The sequence below is a fragment of the Lissotriton vulgaris genome, chromosome 7 (genome assembly GCF_964263255.1).
Source record: "Lissotriton vulgaris chromosome 7, aLisVul1.2, whole genome shotgun sequence".
NCBI lineage: Eukaryota > Metazoa > Chordata > Amphibia > Caudata > Salamandridae > Lissotriton > Lissotriton vulgaris.
In genome coordinates, this window is record NC_141695.1 from 1,098,141,687 (window position 1) to 1,098,154,091 (window position 12,405).

The window sequence follows — 12,405 nt, forward strand, 5'->3', positions numbered from 1 at the left end:
GTTTCAAAATGTACTACAGGATGCAGATGCAGCCCTAAGACATGTTTTATTTTTTCCAAAGCTTTTTTTTCATTTAACATTTTAACCAAATACATGACAGCAGCAACGATATTGATAAGAACAGAGCACCAACCCCTTGTTAAATTGACAATCTAATGATGGTACATTTTCTCACATTGAGGGGAATCAGCCAACTCTTTATATTTGTGCCTGCTCATCCTATTTTACAAGATACATTTATCAAACAGCCCCACACTCCCCACCCTAAATAAAGAACAAATGAAGGACGAATAGGAGAACTTGTGAGCATTGGTCTCTGGGTCAAATATATGTGTCCATCGTCTTTTTAGGGCTCGCTGCGAAAAGCGAGAAAGCGCGCTCTCGCAGAGAGAACTATAGCGTCGGCTCTGCCGACAACGAGTGGAAAGTGGATACAAGACCTGGCCACGCGCAGCATTTTCCCATAGGTTAACGTTGGGCATGTGCGCTTTTGCATTACACAGCATGGCAGACAAAACAGGATTGCAACGCGCGCCTCTTGGAATGCAGGGGGAGTCTGCAGAGGGGCTTGCGGCGCTGATAAACAGGCAGCATTGGCTAAAGGTGGAGTTCTGTCCCAGCCGCTAACCACCTTCGGGCTCCTGTCAGCAGGATGTTAGCAGCATGCACCCGGGTTACCACAGTTGCTGGTGTAGTGGCCCCTCTAAAGCAGTTTTCCTGAGTGATTGCATGAAGCGGACATTATTATAAGTTATTATTATTCTCTGCTGCCCCTTGTTGAGCCATTACACACTGAACAAAACACAGGGGATGTGTTCGTGTAAACCTCAGTGGAACTGCTAACAACTTGTAGCCGTGTCTTCACAGAAAATGTTGAGAATGTATGTTATGTGGATCGCACGTGCGCGGAGGCTCTGGTCTAAACTTGGTGACTTTGTTTTTCCATGTGCAAATATGTGCTATCGGATCAATCGCCTCATAGAGAAATAGATAAAATTACACTCCATTATGCGCGGCGGCCGGCTCTCCGCAGCGTGGAGATGATATTTGAGTAAGTGGCCATCGATCAGCTAATGCCTGCCTCGCGCTCGTGCGCGAGGGGCTGTGGCTTCAAGTAATCACTGGCTGCCTGTGCCAGCAGCAGCAGAGGCTGCAGTGCCTGCCTCTGCCGGGAGGGAGGGAGGGGAGGGCTCGCCCTACAAGGAGTACGGTAACCTGCAGCGCTAGCGTGGATGAGATGGTGCTCCCAGAGGCGCTCGTGTGAATGTGGCTAGAGCCAGCCCGGGCCCCGGCGCTGCCGCCACCTGTGCGCCCCGGGGGTCACGCGGAGGGCACTGGAGCCTGAAAATGGGCTGCTCCAGCAGCAAGATGTGCCTAAAGTCCCCGTGTGCGGCGACCAAGGTAACGAGGGAGAGTCTGGAGTCCGGCCACTTGCTGCAGTTAGGTGCATGGTTCACATCTGGCAGCTCCAGGCTCCGGAGTCTGCCACTTCGCGCACGCTGCAATGTTGTGGGATCAGTGAACAGCCCCGGAATCTGGAAGGATCTGGTGTGGGATACTGCACCGAAGCGCGCCCGGCTCCTACTCAGACGTGTGCTCTGCTGACTGGACGCGTGGACAGCCTTTACCTGCGGACTTGCACGTGTCTTACTTGTGGCGTCTGCTTGTGTTCTGCGTGTGACAGTTAGCAGGTCAGAGAGGGGGCAAACGTGCTGGTCTCTCTTGCTAGGTTGAAGGCAACAAATGGGTTACATCGGGCCGAGCACTGGCTACAGGGGTCCGGGGGAATCCTCTACAGCGGGGCTGCTGCCTTTATACTCCCTGTATCCCCGGCATAGGTGCACGTTTAGGTTAACCTGTGGAGAGGTTAATGTTTCTTGTTGGATCTTGAGCAAACATCGCATGTTGCTGGCACCTGTATAGCGCCCAGAATGCGGGGCGTAGTAAGGGTGGCATCGACCCTCTCATGCAAGGAAATAAACTACCCCCTTGCCACTGTGTAGTAATAACGTGCAGCCATACTTTTGGTCCCGAGGACCACTCACATCCCTTGGCCCCGTGCATTATTGATAGGCACGCCCCTGACGTTCAGCGCCTAGACCGCCCTTGGTGCGGCCTTGTATAGACGTGTGTATTGTGTTTTTATGCGTATATAAATTGGCGTGTGCATGTGTGAAAATTGGTCATACATTCACACAAATGTGTGGGAGCTACACACACATGTGGGTATTTACAATATTAACAGTATCACTCAGCACAACCACTGCACTCAGCCCCACCACAGCATCACTCAGCCCCACCACAGCACCACTCATCCCCACCACAGCACCACTCAGCCCCACCACAGCACCACTCAGCCCCACCACAGCACCACTCAGCCCCACCACAGCACCACTCAGCCCCACCACAGCACCACTCAGCCCCACCACAGCACCACTCAACACCACCACAGCACCACTCAACACCACCACAGCATCACTCAGGGGCACCACAACATCACTATGCTCTACCACAGCATCACCGAACGCCACAGCATCACTCGTCGCCACCACAACATCACTCAGGGACACCACAGCATCAATCTGTACAACCATTCAACAACTGGTTCAAATATGTTCTCTCAATGTTTAAGCTTTATTACAAATGTCAAAAAAGATGTTGATATATCACTTCTGTTCTTGTATTTTCGTCACAATAAAATACACTGTACATAATCTTCACAAAAGTTATTTACAAAAGTGTAAGCTATTGCTATTATAAATTACAATAACGTTTAAGTATTAATTATTTAAAAAAATAAAAGCCATTGTTATTTGTAATATCAATACATCAAAGTCACGTAAATACAACACATATTGCATTACAAATGCTATAGGTGTCATATTTGCAAAAGTTAAAACTATTGGCATTGTAAATGACAAAGCTATTAATTTTGCTATTTTCAAAACCAACACATAAATAAAAAAAATGTCCTTTACAATACCAATAGCTCTAACTTTCCTAATGCGAGACCTATTGCATTGCAAATGCTTGTTTGTCTTTTACTTGTGATTGGCTGGTCCAGCCAGGTGTTACCTCGTTTCATAGCTAAAACTGAAACAGGTGCATATCATGTAATGAAGGTGGGCAGACCGCCAAGGGAAGACCTTTTTTCAGGTAGGAGACCAGTGGGTCCCAATTATATTCATCCCTAAAAATATCCGCCATCCTTTACATGGTCAGAATCTTCCACAGGCGAGAATGCCACTGGGAGAGCGCTAGTGCTGCCTTTTTTCCCCAGGCCGCTGCAATCGTTATCTTAGTCGCTTCCAATTATGCCCCCACGATGGCTTTATCCGCCCTGGTTTGGTGCTGTAGCTCTGGGCCTCTCAGGCCCTGAGACATGTTTTTAAAAGGCTACATTAGTGAGTGGCACAATGTCTGCTGCAGGGCCACTACTGGCATTTAATTTACATGCCCTGTGTACCTGTAGTACCACTTTTAGTCGGGACTTACAAGTAAATTATATGTGGCAATTAGGTGTTGTCCAATTTTACCATGTTTCAGGGAGAGAGCACTAGCACTTTAGCACTGGTTAGCAGTGGTAAAATGCAGTCTTCAAAACGAACAAAAATTGGTTCGGCAAAGGAAAAGAGTGAAGGCAAAACGTTTACGGTCACCCTGCATAGAGGGACAGGTTTTTGTTGGATGTGCTCATCTGTAACCAGAATACGGTCCAAACACTTAAAGGATGTGCTCTATTCTGTCCAGTGAGGACTAAGAGTCTGCTAAATACAGGAGTAAATCTTCATCATACATGGAAGTTTGCCCCTCCCCATTTCCAGCGTGCTAGTGATTTCAGAATTAAAGAAAATCAAATTGGAGATGGTGCATCCCTGTCTATTACCGTTTCTTAATAAGAATGGTTTCAATTGGGTCCCAATAAACTTTATCTTAGCTAATGGGAATATATATATATATATATATATATATATATATATATATATATATATATATATATATATATATATATATATATATATATATATATATATATATATATATATATATATATATATATATATATATATATATATATATATCTCTCTCCTGCCCAGCTACAGACATTGGGACCAAACCCAATTTTCTTTAATATTGTGATGATAAACGTCCTTCAACAGGGTTAAATGCTTTTTAGCATCAAAGATAAACTACAATATATAGGCATGTCTCTGTTCATGTTAGTTATAAGCACCAAAGTAGGAATATGTGAAGAACAGGACCAACACAACTATTTAACACTGTATTGGAGAAATTCAGGGTGATATAGTTTAAGCCTGTAGTAGCAGGGTTGTTGTAGTTGTGGAAGTGAATTAAAAAATTAAGAATTGTAAGTGTTTAACATGAAGAAGTCACAACTGGAATGTTTTCACTGTATTTTAACAACGACTTTTTAAAGTTGACATTAGTGGGCCTAGTTTTGTTTCGAATCCACTTGCACATTGTGTGTTATTTTAAAGTTGACATGGTTTCTTATTACTCTGCCTGTACACAGAGAGTTGTAAATATGACTTTCAATATTTTATAAATTTTCTAAATTGAATCAATTCTACATTCTTACTAGTCTTGTATCAAATATATTTCTTTCTTGGTTGTGATGTACCTGAAGAAAAAAAAGAGCTTAAATGTTTCATTTGAAGGCCACTCCCTCTGGCCGAATGGAGGTTGTTTATATACTATTTGAATGTGCTTTTGTTTTCTTAGTAAGACATTGCAAGATTATATTATTAGTAGTATCAACGTGATGAGTTTTTGCTATGCTTTTGGATGACACGATGTATTTTTTTCTTCATACCCTCTGACTTACAATATCTCTGAAGCCATTTAAAAAGACATTTAAATAATCTTCCTTTCTTCCTTACTCCGCAAACTCGATGGCAGATTTCTATTTATTTATACTTGAAGACATTTCGGGGCTTCTGCTTGCTCTATCCAGGAGGAAAACCCTAAGTTGGCTCTCTTTTATTAAACACACTGCTTGATGCTGAATTGATTGACTAACCAATTACCGTTTTGCCTTCTGTAAGGATTCTTACATTTTAAATTAAACTTTGAGGTTTGTATTTGATCCTTGTCCTGTGAGGATTTTCCATTGTGGTTTTTTTTCTATGTGGCTTTTTGGGGTTTGTAGTAATTTAGTACTAGTGCAGAGACCGCTCGTCGTTTGGGAGTAGCACATAGCCCTATTGGCCCTTCAAATGGCAAAAAGCACCAACACCGTTTCCACCTTTTTAAATGAAATGAAATAGAATTTATATAACGCAATGGCTACCCTGAGGCCTCCCAGTGCTGCGGACTAACGCAGAATTACTGGGAAGAAGAGGATTACTTGCATTCATTGAAAAGAACAGTTTTTAGGAGCTTTCAAAACGAGAGCAGGTTACACTCCTTCCGCAGGTAGAGTGGGAGGGTGTTCCAGGAGTTGGCAGCATTATGAGAGAAGGAGCGCCTGCCCCATCTAGACTTCCTTATTCTATGTGTGTTGACTAGGAAGGAAGACAGAGCAGAGATCTCTGGGAGGTTGATAGGGGGTGATCATGGATTGGATTGCCACTGGGCCCTTCTTCCAGAAGGCCCTGTGAGTCAGGCACATGGCCTTAAACTGAATCCTTGCCTTGATTGGTAGCCAATGGAGGCTCCATAGTGTAGGTTTCGCAGATTGTCATCGGGGGACCTGAAGAAGCATGCGAGCAGCACAGTTCTGAATGATCTGGAGCTTATGAATGGTGGCTTGGGGGGCTCCAAGGTAAAGGGAATTCCCATAGTCCAAGCGAGAGAGGATGAGGGCTTGAACCATGATCCTTCTTGCCTGGAAAGGGAGAAGAGGAAGGATCTTGCGGAGCATCCTCAAGAGGCCATAAAAGGTGGCTGAGATTTTAACGGCCTGGTGATTAAAGCTGAGCAAGTGATCAAGCCACACGCCAAAGCTCTTAATCGGAGTCTTCGGATCTCGAGCAGGACCAAGGCAGTTAGGCCACAGCAAAATAGGATCGAATGAGGGTGAGTTGCCCAGGAGCATAAGCTCGGTCTTATCCCAGTTCAGCTTGAAGCAAGAGAGTTTCATCCATTTGGCAACTTCCTCTAGGCACGGCCTAGGGTGCTAGATGACCTCTCGGGGTGGTTCAATGCCACCACAAGCTGCGTGTCATTGGCATATGTAATGATTTTAATGCCAAATGGTTGGACGATCTCTGCTAGGGGTCTCATATAGATGTTAAACAGAGTGGGGATCAGGGAGGAGCCCTGGGAACCCCACAGCTGAGAGACAGCTAGTTTGAGACAGCATCACCCTCAAAAACCTGAAAGAACCTGTCGCTGTGAAAGGATTGTAGCCCTGTTATAGCCGTCCCGGTCACTCCCACACTCTTAAGCCAGTGGATCAGAGTGCTATGGTTGACAGTTTCGAAAGCAGCACTGAGGTCAAGGAGGACGATTGCTGCCATGCCTCCCTGATACAGTATCTGCCTCGCCTCCTCAGTTACTGCTAAAAGGGCAGTCTCAGTACCTAATTGAGGGTGAAAACTAGTTTAGGAATGACGAAGAAGATTGTTGGACTCTAGAAAATCTAATAGGGTAGAATTTATATGTTTTTCCAGAATCTTACTCATCCAGGAAAGGAGCAATTTGGGACAAAAGTTGGCTAAATTAGACTGGTCAAGATTGGGTTTCTTTAAAAGGGCCATTACCAGTGCACACTTCCATGCGGGGGGAACCGTTTCTGAAGAGATGGAGGAGTTGACCAGATCAAGGATGACAGGACTAATGGTTCCAGGGGCTAAAATCAGGGGCAGAAGAGGGGCGGGATCAGTGGGGGAGCCCGACTTTATTTCTGCCATGATCAAGTCCAATGAGGCAAGATCCAAAAGGGGGAATTGCCCTAATGTAATTTGAGTTCCGGCAAGTGGCACCAAGGTCGGAGTCATAGATTGTTGATTCTGAAAGGGACATGTAAATGTTGTGAATTTTCTGTTGGAAATCTCGCCAAGTTATTACACCTTGTGAGTGCCCCCTCTGATGTTGGCTACTTCTGGGGCAGATTGGAGAGGGTTTTGGCAATTCGAAAAATTTCTTTGGGGGAGTTTGCCGCTAGGATGATTTTCTCCTCATAAAAGGCAGCTTGGGCAGATTTAATTCCAGCTTTGTACGATCTGATTGCCTCTCTATATTTAAGTTTCCTGGAATCAGAATAATGTTGTCTCCGGGAACGTTCAAGCCTTCTACACAATTGTTTTAGTTCTCTTAACGTGGGGGAAAACCAGGGAGCAGTCTTTGGCCTGGCTTGTTTGTAGGTGGGTTTCTTAGGGAGAACTACATCAAGGGAGCTTTGGATCCACTTGTTAAACTTTTCATTGGCCACAATGGGGTTCGGATCACTGGCTGGTTCAGTGGCTTCAAGAACAGAAATCCAGTGCTCAGTGGGAAGCTTTGACAAATTCTGTTACAGAGCCAAGATTATATTAGGGGAGAACTTGTGTCCATGGATTTCCCAGGTTAAGGGGATTAAAAAGTGGTCCGACTAAGGAAGTGGAGTGGGGGGTGCCTAAAGTGAGCTCTCGTAAATTACTAAAAACAGGATTGAGTAGATGACCTCTGATATGTGTAGGTTCAAGGACTCTCTGAGTGAGCTGAAGTGCCGAAAGATTGGATATTAGTTAATTGGCCAGGTAGTCAGAGGGGTCATCTAAATAGAGATTAAGATCCCCAAGCACCGTGAAATTCTAAAATGTACAGGCTAAGTTGGAAACTATGGTAGCGAGGGCAGTAGGGAATTGCCCTGGTGGGTCTGAGGGTGCGGTAGATCAGCTGAGCAGCGAGAAAGTTGATGGCTACTCCCTCCACAACAATCGCGTAAAATCCGTGGTGGACCAGGGAGCAGCGCAGGTGAAGAGCCAGGAGGTGAGTGCTCAAATAAAGTTGAGTGCGTAAAAAGTGCGATTTAAAAGCAGCTGTCACACGTTAAAATGCCCTATAGAAGCATGCATACCACACTAAGCTTGGCTGTCAGGGCGCGTCCGCTGACAGCCACTTTTAAAAGATTATTTTAACCTTTAATGCTGACATAGCTTCAGGACTTAGGAGGGGGGGCAGGTAGATTCCCAATAAACCCCACACTTGTCTCCATAAGGTCACCTATTTGCACATTATACATAGCTTTAACATGTGGCAAACGCCTGCACAATCCCTACATTATGTCGCTACCTTCCAATGAAATGAAAAATTATATTTATATAGCGCGTACATACCCTAAGGCCTCGCAGCGCTTGAACTGAATAGTGTGGTGAGCAGATAGCAAGGTTAACACATTTTGGCGAACAGGTAAGTTTTTAATGTCTTCCTAAAGACCATCAGATTGCTAATTTCCCGCATATTCGGCGGGAGCGAATTCCACATCTTAGCTGCTAAGTGTGAAAACGCCCGGCCTCCCCAGCGAGCCTTATTGACTTTAGTTGTCGTGGCAAGATGAAGGACGCTGGAACGAAGGGTTCTCGATGGTATGTAAGGTACGACCAGGGGACGCAAGATAGCTGGACCTGTTCGGTAAAAAGCTTTGTGCACAATGCACATAGCCTTAAAGTGCATTCTGGCAGCTATTGGGAGCCAGTGGAGTTCTTTTAAGGCCTTTCTTGCTGATTGTCCACGAGGGATGCCAAACAAGAGTCGAGCAGCACAGTTTTGTGTAACTTGGAGTCTGTTGATCACTGCTGCCGGGGCTCCCAGATATAATGCATTTCCATAATCCAGGCGGGAGAGTATCAAGGCCTGAACCATGATTCTCCTCGCCTGGAAAGGAAGCAATGGGAGAATCTTCCGGAGCATTCTCAACAGTCCAATACAAGTGGAAGCAGTTTTAGTGGCCTGCACAGAAAAGTCCAATGCTTTATCAAGCCAGACTCCGAGGCTTTTGATGTGAGGTTTCGGTGAGGGAGGAGCACCAAGACAGGCGGGCCAGATGGGAGCCAGAATGGTCGGTGCGGGATTGCCCAGTAGCATAATCTCCGTCTTCTCCCCGTTGAGTCTGAGACATGAAGAGTGCATCCACTTGGCTACTGCCTCTAGACAGGGCCCTAAGGTGTTGGATGAACCCTCTGTGTGGTCCAAGGAGACCACCAGTTGGGTATCATCCGCGTAGGTGATAATACGCACACCGAAGGGCTGTACTATCCCTGCCAGAGGACTCATGTAGACATTAAAGAGCGTGGGGCTCAGGGCCGAGCCCTGAGGAACCCCACAGCTCAGAGGGTGTTTCGAGGATGCTACCTCGCCCTCAAACACCTGGAAGAAGCGCTCATCCAGGAAGGAGGTCAGCCATTTCAGGGCCGCGCCCGACACGCCCATGCCATTTAGACGATGTAATAATGTGGCATGGTTAACCGTGTCGAACGCGGCACTAAGATCTAATAATATAATGGCTGCCTTCCCTCCCTGGTCCAGCACGGATCTCGTTTCTTCCGTTACCGCGAGTAAAGCAGTTTCGGTGCCATGTTGAGGGCGGAATCCCGTCTGGGAGGCACAAAGTAGGTCATTGGACTCCAAATACTCTACCAAGATGTTATTGATGTGTCTCTCCAGCAACTTACTCAACCAGGGGAGAAGGGAGATGGGGCGGAAGTTGGCCAAGTTGTTCTGGTCTAGTGAAGGTTTTTTAAGAAGGGCCCTAACCAATGCTCATATTTTACATCTCCGATCCATCTCACAACTTATATTTCACACATCAATGACATCAATTAGCCTGCCTTAATGTCAAATTCAAACATTTATTGTTGTTGGGCCAGATAATGTCATCTTGGAAGTAAAGAAAATGATGTTCCAAGATAGTCGCTCCAGTCATTACCACTTTTCCAAATCTTGTAAATTTGAGTCCCAGGCGTCTTTAAGTATAAGAAATAACAGTCTAAGATGGCTGGCTGGCACAACTGTAGAAGCATCAGCAGACCGAGTAATGTGGATACAGGAGGAGGAGGCAACGCACAAACTAAGAGCAACTGGTGAAGTGTAGAGAGAGCAAGAAATGGGCTTTGAGTAAGAGATACTGAGCAGCCGCCATGCTTGGTGTCAGAGAGGAATAAGGAGGCAGTGCAGGAGTTAAGGGAACCAAGGATGACTGGGGGTGGGGCTAGGAAACAGAGGGGGAGGGAGAAACCGGCACAATGCACACTCCAAGTGTAAATGGCAAAGAAAAAGCAAAAAGAAAAACAATTCACTGTTTGTCAAAAAGATGCACTCAAGCAATCAGAAAGCAGTTTGAAAACTAAATTCTTCAGGGGTGGGACAAACACAAGGAAGGAAAGCATTTGAATCAGGAGTTGGGCGCTGAAATACAACAGGAAAACCATCTACTCATGACCAAAGGCAGACTCCAAGGCACACCTTAAGAGAACATTAAGGTATTGGATACCGTGCTGTTTGTGACAGATAACCATATTGCCTGTAGAAAGAATGGAAAAATAGTTTACATTTAAAAGATGCCTTTTAGTCAAACTATGATACAATTGTGATGGTTTAAATAGTTTATTCCAAAAGCAAGCATTTTCTCTAATAAAAAGTGCTCCTAGATTACATAAGGTGAAGATATTCAGTATTCATGAATATCTTAAAAGATTATATGACTGAGAATTCAAAGCTAAATCCTTACAAGTACCTTCTTTAAACTTTACATGGAACCTTTAAGAACAATTCAATATGTCAGCTGTTTCTTTTCTCCCCTCACACAAATTAATTCAATTTAGACAACCAGGGCCTTAAAATCAATGATGACACATCATCATCTAAAAGTCAACCCAGAGTAGACAAACTTTTTACTGCTCTCACGTCAAAGCACCTTTCAACTTGTCCCTCGAACGCTTCAACATCGACTGAAAATATCTCATTCCTGAGCGTGACAAATATGGAGGTTGTACCCTTGAAAACAGAAAAATTTGAAGCAGACAATAGTCTATTTAGAAAAGTACACCTGCATTTGAGATTTCTAAGAGGGATGAAATTCTTCAGATCATAATCAGATTCCAAAACTATAGAGCAATCACTTCTACTCACAAGACTAGACAATTTGCAATTCTCTCCTGGTCGGTATAGCTTAAATTCATGCCGTCCTTCACATGGGGGCAAGACAAGTTGGAGGAAGTTAAATATTTGTTTTTGGTACCCCTTCTCATCATGATACAATGTCTGAGGGGATTAGCTAGTTCCCAAGTTAGGAATCTCTTCTTATGAGATACATTCATAAAATGCACACCCTTCACAAGAAGTGTACCAGATTTGTGATTCCCTCCAACACTGCCTAAGGGCTTCCTCATCCCACGCAACTAAAAAAATCTCCTGATACCGCGTCATATTAAGGCTTAATAACTTAGGGCCAGATGTAGGTGGTCTAATACCGGTCGGTAACGGCCGAAATTACCGAATTTCGGCTGTTACCGACCGGTATTGGGCATTTGGGATGTAGGTGGCTACATTTCAGATTCGGTAATTTACCGAATCGGTAATTTTAGTAATCGGTAAATTACTGATTCCTTAAAATACCGAATCGGTAAATTACCGAATCTGAAATGTAGAGAGCACTCAAATGAGTGCATTGCAAAGTTAAGGATTCGGTATTTACCACCAAATAAAGGTTGGTGGTAAATATTGAAAACCTTAATAAAAAGCAATTTTGTGCTTTTTTTACTGTGCCATGTGGCAGACATACATGCCCTTATGTGTGCCACATGTGCACCCATGCACTATTCAGGGGTGCAACAGGGTGTCAATGTGACACCCTGCCACCCTTGAACATGGTCCCCCTATTACTGATTCGCTCCAGGCCATAGGAATAAATGGGAATTACTGATTCGGTAAATACAGAATCAGTATTTACAGATTCGGTAAATACTTAATTGGTAATGCCGAATCCTACCGATCCGGTAACATTTACCGAATAATTAGCTACATCCCATTTACCAATTCTGAAATCCTGAATCGGTAAAATTCTGTATTTTAGAATCGGTAAAATAGGATTACCTACATCTGGCCCTTAGTTACTTTGCTCTATTCACCTTTCTAGGCATTAATAAATCACATTTCAAATACTGTTTAAAGAAATGTGCTTCAGTTTAGAACGGTTTCAACAAGATTTATCCTACTTGTAAATCTTATTGAATGCAAGCTAATTCTAAGCAACCTTAGAAATGAAGTAATGCCGGTAACCATCAAGTAATGTACATGTTGCAATCTTGCTTCCATGTCATTAGTTCCTCCCATTCAATGCATTTTCATTTATACTAAATGTAAATAATTTCCCTTTAAGCTGGATCTGCAATTTTCTCCGAGACATGTTTTTAAAGATTTTACCATACCAATCTTTTATACTGTCAATCATCTGCCTAAACA

General features: G+C 44.2%; 1 protein-coding gene across 1 annotated transcript in view; it reads right to left on the minus strand.

The window, feature by feature from the left end:
* MEIKIN (meiotic kinetochore factor) overlaps window positions 1-12,405 on the minus strand; it is a 976,054-nt gene that overhangs the window by 366,335 nt on the left and 597,314 nt on the right. The gene's annotated exons all lie outside the window — the stretch shown is intronic.